We start from the raw sequence: 6,000 nt of genomic DNA on the forward strand, positions 1-6,000 counted from the left end.
ATACACGTCAGGTTCTCTAGTGGGGCCTCTGGCCTAACCTGACGTCTCCCCCACTGGGGAGCCCCAGTCTCTGCTCCCGCCTTTTGGAGACCCCTGAACCTGGGATACGCATCAGGTTCCCTGACCACTGTCTGTGCTCTGAAGACCAGGAAGCCGCGTCCAGGTCTTCCGTCTGGTGGCGGGACCCGAAGGGGCCTGTCCCGGGACCTGACTCAGCCAGCTTACTTTCTTCAGTCTTACCGTGGTACCTCCCTCCTGTGGCTGTTTCCGGCGAGTTAGTCTTAACCTCCTATGAGTCTGGTTGGGCAGCTTAGCCGTCCTGTGGAGTCAGGGCGCCGATCCGAAAGAGAACCCGAATATTCAGGTGATGCGTCTCCTCAGGCGTCTTGGAAGCCCTCTGCCTCAGTTCGGCCGAGCCATCGGTGGCTCAAGGGGCCGGCATGGTTGGAATCTCACTGCGGCCTCCAAAAATGTGGAAAAATCCCAAACCCAGGCCAGTGAAAAACCAAGCAGTGACTCGGAGAGAAGGAGAACTCAGGTTTATTGCGCGCGGCCCCAGAGGAGCCGGTGCTCTGAAGATCGGGGCAGGGAGCGCAGCTGCAACATTCCTATGTACAAGATTTTTACACAAGCTGAGGGGTTGGTTTGAACTCAGATGGTTACAAACCGTGGGAGTTGCTATGTAGATTGCAAGTGGTAACATTGGGAAGGGCGGGAGTTGCTAAGGGCTAAGGGTTACAAATTGTTACAGGCAGCAGGAGCTGCTGGGGTGCAAACAGGACAGAGTGCAAGTGAGCCCCTGCGTGCAGCAGGCGTATTTGCAGAAGCGGAACAGAAGGCCGATTAGTTTTTAATGAAAATCCCTAAAATTTCCTCTTCAGTGCGACACAGTCCTGCATTCCGGGCTTGGCTGCTGTGGACAGGTGGGCGGTGGGGGTGAGCGTGGGCAGTGCTGTTACCTCTGAGGGTTCAGCTTTGGCTCCCTGTTTGAATATATTTCCCGAACCCACCACGTCACACGTCTGTGCCTTTTCACATCATGTTATTTATATATGTCTGTCTGTCTGTCTGTATGTATGTCCTGTCTTCTTCCAGAAAAGCGTTTAAAGCAGCGATTCTTTAGTGTTTGTTGTTCTGATTTGACGTTTGGTTAGTTTTAGTCAGTGTGCTCTTGTTGGACAGGTAGTTTTAAAAAGAAAGGACACTTAGCAATTTCCTAATGTTGACTATGTTTCTGTTACCAGGCCTAAGCGCCGTCCTTTTTTTTTTTTTCCTATCCATGAATTGATTCTTCAAGTAAAAGGCTCATGCAGAAGCAGAAAGGAGCGTGCAGCGAATGTGGCCCTGGGCATAGGGGAATGGGCCTCAGAGAGGGCGCTCTGGCCTGTGCTCTGCTGCCGTGTGGCCTCGGGCAGGTCCTGTCCACAGACGGGCAGGCCCCTGGCTGTGCCTTTCCCACAGAGCTTTCATGAGGACACGCAGGGCACGTCTGCGAAAGCGCTTTGTACTCTTGCAGTCCCTGGGACATGGAAACTGCTGTCCTTGTGACCATTGTCTCCCTTCTCAGTGCATATGCACTTGAGGCGATCGACGGTGGTGCTGGAAGAGCCTGTGACCTTGGGGATTGGGCTTGACCTTGCGGCCCAGAGGGCAGCGAGAGTCCTGGGGCCCTTCAGCCTAAGCCTTGGGCACGTTGGTCCTGTGCAGGTCAGAAGTATAAGGACACGTGTTCACCTATGAGTTTAAGTTTGTTCAACTTGAAGGGTTGTCTTGTATTTTGAGATTATATCCTTTAATGTAATAAAGGGGATAATAGAGAGCAATATTTTTATTAAAAAAAAAAAATGGGTCAAACAGAATGTTGGCTGCCTTTTGTCTCGCTGCAAACTTAGGTTTTCCTGTGTCCGAAACCCGGAGTCGGGGCCCAGTCGAGCTGCAGGGTGCGCTGCTTGCTGATGAGAAATCCGTCTCGGATCCCTGTACCGGCCTGCATGCTGTCGAAGGGGCATCGTGCCCTGCTGCCCGCTGGTCCCGGGGCCACCTCCGAGATGCCCGCGCGCCGTGTTGGGCAGTGCAGAGCCAGCGTCCCCGCGGCGGCCACCCCCAAACCCGTGGGAGACTCCTAGGAAGTTGCGTGGCTTCTCCAGACCGCCTGTGCACCCTTGGATGTCGGCGCTGGCGCCCGCGGGGTCTTCCGGCCCGGGGCCCGCAGTTCTGCTTCTCTTGGCCGCTTGCCAGCACTCGGTGACCAGTCCTGAGGGGCCTGGGCTCCCCGCCAGCTCGGATCTCCCTCCTCAAAGTGGCTCCTTTGGCCACATGACCCTCTTTCCCTGGCTCACATAGGCCTCGCGTCCCCCTCCCCCGACGCGACTCCCTTGGTGCGCGTGCTTACGCGGTGGTGGGTTCACGTCCCAGGAGGGTTCCGCGGGAGGCGCAGGCCGTGCCGAGGACGCCGTAAGCCCCCGGCAGGTAGCGAACGCTGGGGACGCGAGGCGGGGGCAGGGGCTTCTGTTGCCTTAAAATGTCGTTGGTTGCTCAGTGCCTGGGATGCAGGGGGACCCCTCCTTTTTAAAGTTACTTTGATTTCAGATTTCTTCCAAGTAACGTACGAACGTGCACAAATTCAGTTCGAGTGTGATATTTGTGATCGCAGCTCTTGCGTGTGTAAAACCACAGTTTGCTGCCGTGACCGAGCCGGCGGTGTCCCGCTCCGCCTGCGGGCTTTGCACAGTGGCCCCCCCTGGCCCCCCGCTGCTTCTTGGTGTTGGGCACGTGAGGTGTGACCTGCTCCGGGGCCCGTGTCCCTGTGGACTTCCGAAGGGACTGACCGCAGACCCCCAGCGTCTCCTTTCGGCTTTGGCGATGAGCGCGGGTTCGGCCACCGTGAGTGGGCGAAGAGCTGTTGAAAGTGCATGGACACCTTTGGCGCGTTGCTGTGACTTTCCTAGACGCTTTATTCCCCTGCGATTCCTCCCGAATGCCTTACTTTTGTGGACCGCTTATCTCAATGGGTGGCCGAGGTGGCCTTGCGAAGCCTTTGTGTGCGCGTCTCAGGTAGAAGCCGCTGGCTCTGCGGACAGTCGGATGAGCTGGAGAGAGGGCCTTGTACAAAACGGGAGTTTGAAACCGCTCTGGGGGACCCCGGCGCCCTCGGGAGGCACCCACAGTGTGGCTCAGGGTTAAACTGCGGGATGAGCCTCTTTCACTTAGGGGGGTTTCTGGTTTGAAGAGAGCGTGCCTCTAAAAGCGTTTGCAACCCACGGCTTTCAAGGGAGGTGACAGTGTTCCTGTGGGGTGAGGACGTGGCGTTTCGAGCCCCCATTCTGTGTGACTTGTTTTGAAAGTGGGAGGGTGAGGTGTGAAGCTTTGGGATGAACCCGGGAATGAACGAGCTGAATAAAGATCATTCCTCTCTCCACGAATCCTTAGCGTGTCTCCGTGTCTGCTTTTCATGTTTCCTTCATTCGTCGCCCTCACCCCCGTCCCTCCTGCTGCTGAAGAGGCGGCCTCACTCTGCCTCGCAGCCAGCTGCATCCGTGTGGCGCTGGCTGCTTTTCCCTGTCCGTCGCCTGCGTCCGAGCTGACGGCCCGCGGTGGTGCCGCATTCCGTGCAGCTGGAGGTGGCCGCTTACTATAGCTCTTTCCTGAAAGCCAATGAAAATGGCAAGGAATTTTCATTTTTATAAAAGCTCAAGTCCATTAGGTGCTATAGATAGTAATGAAATTTTAGAACTTCTCAAGAAAATAGATGCATGGCAGCTGACGTAGACTCTCCCGAGAAAGCAACGTCGTAGGGAAGAAATGAGAACCTCCGAGAATCTCATTTTATCGCAGTGCTCCTGCGGCTCTGGGACGGGCAGTTCTGGGGACGTGTGGCAGTGGCAGTGGCTAGGACAGCACGCACGCGGGCCGACGGGCTCGGAGGCTGTCTGGGAAGCAGACCATCCACCGCATGCAGCCTCCAGGACATTCTCCAGGGAGGACGGCCTTGGTAATGCAGCCAGGGGCCTCTCTGAGCCAGCCTCGGAAGGTTCACCCTGGGGGTGTGGCGAAGCCACCTTTAACGGGGGTTTCTGCTTCCTGGGGTGGATCGAGAACAGGAGGAGTCTGCCAGCATTAGGGGGTGGGCAGGCGGTGGGGCAGATGACAGGGCAGAACTCTCAGCCCACTCATGGCCTAATTCGTGCTGCTGCTCGAGACTCCCTGGTGGTGACCGAGGGCTTCGTGGGCTTGTCCTGTGGCCTGGACGTCAGGATTGTTTGGGGGCCCGAGGAGAGGTGGTTGGTGTGACAACCCTAGTGCGTCTCAGAGCAGCATGAGTTAGGCCCCCGTATCCAGGGGCTCCCGCCTCCCCCAGCACTGCTGAGGGGGTGCTTTCTCTCAGGATCTGCCTGGGAGCCATGTCCCCCGACGTCCAGAACTGGGTAGGCGGGTGTCATTGGCCCTAAGACCTACAAGGACCATGCAGGAGCCATAATTGGTGCAGGAACACTAGATGTCAGTAGTAGGTGGAGGAGACTGGCCAGGTATGGGGGGTGCCTCTTCTAAATGGGCGGGCGTGAATGCAGAGACCCTCGGATGACCTCTCCGGCCACACGTACCACCAGCAAACTGTGGCCTGTGCCGGGTGCGGCCAGCTCGGGCAGGGAAGTTCTGGTGCCCTGGGCCAGTGGGCTGGGCCAGTGGGCAGGAAGCCACCTGCTGGAGTGCCGAGGACATTCCCTGGGCAGCTGCTTGCAGGGGGCTGTGTCGGACGTGGCCGAGCCAGCTGCAGCTGACTGGACTCCCTGGGAGACTGGCCCGATGCCTGTGGACCTCGGCCTGCTGGGCGCTGCTGGAACTTGCTGGAGGTGAGCTCCACTGGGTGTCGCACATGCCAGCCGGGTGCCAAGGGAGTGAGAAGGAAGGTGGGCACAGCAGGACCGTGAAGAGAAAGCACCTCCTCCCCAGTGGCCCTCCGGCACCCTCTCTGACAGGCTCAGCATCGTGCCAGCGGTGATGGAGGGCTTCGAGGGGCACAACTGGCCAGCAGACGGGATCTGGGGAGTCTAATATTTTTGTCTGCTTATTCTATCCACTTTGGATAAATATTTGTTAAAATATTCCGTTTTGACTGTGGTTGTATCAGTTTTTACTTCTATTCGTGTAAATATTTGCTTTATGTATTTTAAGCCTATGTTATTAGGTGCATATAAATTTGGAATTGTCTTTCTGGTGGATTGACCCTTCTGTTATCGTGAAATATTCCTCTTTATTAATGCTCTTTGCTTCTGAGTTTAATTTGGTTTCGGTATAACTCTATTGACTTTCCTTTGGTTGGTGTTTGCATAGTATGTCTTTAAAAAAATTAACGTTTTTTTCTTTTAAACATCATAGAGTTGACTGTATTTTTATCCAATTTGAGAATTTGTCTTTTAATTGGTATATTTAACTAGTTTACATTTATTGTGATTGCTGATATATTGGGCCTTAAATCTACCTATCACCTTGTTTTTTCTTTGTGCACATGTCAAATGTTCTGTGTTCTAAATTTCTCTTAAAATGACTTTCTGTATTTTTCATCTGTATTTAATTTTCTACTGTCTTATCTTCCAATTCTCTAATTCTCTTTTCAGCTATTGTATAACTTCCTTTTAAAGTCATGTTGAATTCTATTATCTAGTTTGAACAGTTGGTTCTTTCTTTTCTTTTTTCAATGAGATATAATTTGTATATTGTAAAGTACACAGATCCTAAGTGTGTATATAGTCTGATGAATTGTTATACACACATCTATATATCTATCTCCGTCTCTGTCTCTGTATAGATCTATCTCCACATCCAAATAATTGTCACCCGTATCAGAATATTTTCTGTTCCTAACACCAGGTACATTTTAAAACAATTAGGGAGGAATATTCTCTTGTGCCATGGTGTTTTTCTCCTGAGGATGTTACTACCTCCCTCCCTCTCTCCTTCCCACCCATCCCTCCCTCCCTTCCTCCATCCATTCTTCCATCC

The 6,000-nt window shown here is 53.7% G+C and overlaps 1 protein-coding gene across 1 annotated transcript in view; it reads left to right on the forward strand.

Moving 5' to 3' along the window:
• ASB1 (ankyrin repeat and SOCS box containing 1) overlaps positions 1-3,422 on the forward strand; it is a 42,760-nt gene extending 39,338 nt beyond the window's left edge. Inside the window, exon 6 of the transcript XR_005652353.1 lies at positions 1,893-3,422. The gene's annotated coding sequence lies outside the window, so the exon portion shown is untranslated. The remainder of the gene's footprint in view (positions 1-1,892) is intronic.
• Positions 3,423-6,000: the final 2,578 nt, after the last annotated feature.

This window comes from Pteropus medius, unplaced genomic scaffold (genome assembly GCF_902729225.1).
Source record: "Pteropus medius unplaced genomic scaffold, Ma_sr-lr_union100, whole genome shotgun sequence".
NCBI lineage: Eukaryota > Metazoa > Chordata > Mammalia > Chiroptera > Pteropodidae > Pteropus > Pteropus medius.